The sequence below is a fragment of the Oryzias melastigma genome, linkage group LG3, assembly GCF_002922805.2.
Source record: "Oryzias melastigma strain HK-1 linkage group LG3, ASM292280v2, whole genome shotgun sequence".
Lineage (NCBI taxonomy): Eukaryota > Metazoa > Chordata > Actinopteri > Beloniformes > Adrianichthyidae > Oryzias > Oryzias melastigma.
In genome coordinates, this window is record NC_050514.1 from 26,338,875 (window position 1) to 26,342,567 (window position 3,693).

Genomic DNA, 3,693 nt, shown 5'->3' on the forward strand with positions numbered 1-3,693 from the left:
TGTTTATGTCATTTCCTGTTAGCTTACAGGTCCTAACAGCTCCAAGGTAACATTAGCGTAAAATAAAAAATGGTTTTCATTTTTATTTTTATTTCATTTTATTAATTTCCACTGGGAAAATCATAAACATAATACATTAAAACAACACGAGGCATCTTTTGTCGAGGAAATGAAAGGGAGCAGGATGAAAAAAAATAATTTTTCTGCTCCTTTTATGTCCAATACATACAAACACAAACAAAAAAAGGTACATCTACAACCTAATAAAGATTACTATGTGGATGGGGATATAGTATTTACAGGTGAAAATATAAATAAAATAGACATCAAGATTAGGAAGTGTTTATCGTCTACAAGAATATTAATTGTATGTTTCTAGTTTTTTCTTTTTAACAAGTGTTTTAAATATAAATGATGACTTGGTTTCTTTGATTGATTGTTTAAGATTGTTTTACATTCAAACTCCTTTTTCTGAAATAAATCTTTCTTTAACTTTTGTTCTGAATTTTAGCAAAGAGAAAACTTTATAACCTTTTCAGTTATACTCACTATTTTCTTTCTGTAAACACATTTTGTATCTTATGTGGCAGACAGCTTTGATTAGTTAATTTAGGATCTATCCAGCCAGTTTCCAGCTCGGATGAGGAAAACGAAGACGTACGTAGATCTATTTGTCTGCTAGTGGATGCATCGGAATGGAGCAGAGCAGAGAGTCTGTAGTTTGTATTTATTACAAGCCTTTTCAACCTGAATTTTTTTCATTTTCTCCTGATTCACCACAATATGAATAAAGAATGCTTAGAAATTGAGTTTTAATCTTAATTTTCTTAATATATGTTCTCCATCGTGAAAAACATGTCACAAGAACATGTTAAAAACACTATTCAAATTTGGATTGGGTCTTTAAGTGCCTTTTAACACCCAGAACTTGAACATTTTTTTTTTATATTTTTTTTATGTAACTATCTATTTATGTTGTTTTTTTGTTTTTTTTGGGGGGGGTTCTTCTTTGTTGTGATCATTTGATGCCCTGATAGTGATTCAAAGTGCTGCAGAAATACATTTAATTCATCCAGACTTTAGGAAAATGGCTCAGTCCTTTTAAGGATATCTGGTTTCTCATTTTCAAACATAACCGAGCAGCATCAGAGAACAAAAACAGCGGAGGTCACAGAAAAAAAAAAAAAAAAACTGTCCAAGAGAGGATGTAGTGCTTCTTGAAAGGCAAATAAAACCTCCTGTTTGACTGCAAACGGCCTTCAGGAGGATTAGGCGGACTTTGATGTGGCGGTGTTCTGTTCTAATGTGCAAAGACACCTGCTGAAAAAAATGACCTCCTCAGAGAAAAACATTTCCTGAATCGCCGTTTTTCAGGGTCAGCACTTCTTACACACAGGTTTCTCAAATGTTTTGGAAACTTTTTTTATTCTTGCTCATTAAAGCTGAAAATGGAAGTTTGGCTTAAATCAACAAAGACAATCTGGCGTGAGAAAAAATATTTGCAGGATTTAATGAAAAGAGCTTCCTTTTGCTGTTGTCTTAAGCGTTGAGTTAGATTCAGATTTCACTGGTAGCTTCAAAATAAACCAAAAATTCAATCACATGAATTATGTTAACACTGAACTTTTGAATCTAGTATACTTTTATATTTAAAGAAGTGTGTTTTCTTTAATATTCATATTTTTAGGTCTTATTCTTCATCCCCAGTGAACAAAACTCTACACAACTTTGGCCATCCAGATCATAACTTATAGTTTTCAAATACTACTTTTTTTATATATTTTTTTTTAATAGCGAAACTGTGAAATTTTTATTTCAATGATTAAGGAATTCCACACATTTGTTCCAGTAAACATAAAACCTCTTTGCCTTAATGAAGTCTGTATAAAAGGTAAATAAAAATCCCCTTATGCCTAAAGTGAGACAAGGATCTTGATAAATCAGAAGTTTTGTAAAGGTACAAGAGAAAAACATGGCACACCAGATAAGGTTTTGTGTTCCCGGCCTCCATATGGTTAAGGCCTGTAGCGTTGTCACATAAAAACTCCACTCTTTTGGCAAAAAGAACAATATGTTTAGACACTTTTTCCCTCTTTTTGTTGTTTGTTTATTCAAGACAAAAAAAAAAAATCCAACATGTCAGATTTTTTTGTGTGATGCTAAAATATGATTTTAAGCTCTGCATTAAATGTGTTATATTCACCGCCAGCTTACACAAAGCCAGACATAAGCAGGGTATCATAACGTATAATAGGAATAATGCCCCTTTGATTTTTGGCTTTCTTATTAGAACACCTGTCACTTTTTGGCAAGGGCACAGCACAGCATCAGGTCCTCTTTGGTAGCACTGAGGGAAGAGTGTTTGTGTGTGTGTGAGTGTGTGAGAGCGAGAGATGAAACGGCAGCTGAGGAGGCAGTGATCACACAGACAGACGGGGTGAGTGACAGACAATACCTGCTGTAAAATTCCCTCACATCTCCCCTTATCTGTATTCATAGATCTCAGCTTATATTCTCTGCAAACTGCAGCCCACAACAGCAAGCTCTTTTGGGCGCACCGCCCCTGCTCAGATTTATTCTCTTCACAGGCCGTTTTTCATCCCAATATTTGAATATTTTTATGTTTTTTTTGTCTAAATTGAGCATCTAATCACAAAAGCTGAGAGGATGCAGACCTATGTGACAAACATGAGGGGATATTTTCAATTAAATTATTATGGCTTTAGAATTAACATGATAAACATGAACATGCTGCTAGTAACCATCTGTCTGTTGGCACTTTCTGTTATCAAAACTACCAAAAAGCAATCTTGGTGTTTGTGTTTTTTGTTTTTTTTTTTCTTTCCCCACACACCCCCTCCAATCCAAGCCTCAAACTTCCTAAAACTTAACCCATGCTTCAAGAAGCAAACTCTATAAGGACAACCGTCGGCTCAAACTGGGTTTGTAGTGTCAGATCTAGGATTCAGGTTTGACTTGAGTAATGTGTAGTTTAATTTCTTCGGGAATTGTTTTGACAAAACAAGTTAGCGTAAAGCCGGGTATGTCTGAGACAAAAAAAGGGTGTGTGTAGCGCACATGTCTTTTATTTGTTTTCTTTTCGTGTCTGCGCGCTCATGTGATGCATGTGTCAGTCATCAGCCGAGTGTTACAGTGGAAGTGACATCAGAACCCTGGAGGGCCTGCACTGCCAGAGAGGCTTTTGATATGATTTCTGAGAACAGAGAACTTGGAGGAAAGAAAGGAGATCCTTGCATGTCGGTTGCTGGGAGAAAAAAAAAAGTCTTTCTGTTCAAACAGTGCAGACGAACTGCTGCTTTGCTACTGAATCTTTATCGTCACACATTTCAGGAAAGATAAATATCACAAATCTGCTGCTCAATCCCATACTTAGGGTGCTAGGGTTAATTAATGTGAAAAATGTTTGTCAGCTGCAATTATAACTAGAAAAGTTGCATTACCTGTGATAATGCTGGAATGAATGCTTTTTGCTGAAAGTAGTCACTGAAGATGCTGAAGGGATCTGCTGAAAATGCCAAAGCTATTTGCAAAATGTTACATTTGCTAAAATACTGGAAATTTTGTTTAAAAAGTATGAAAGAGCGCTAAAGTTGACCTAAGTTTCTGAAAAATATGTAGTAAAATTGATTAAAAATCCCTAATACATGCAAATTTTGCGAAAATATTTAGGTT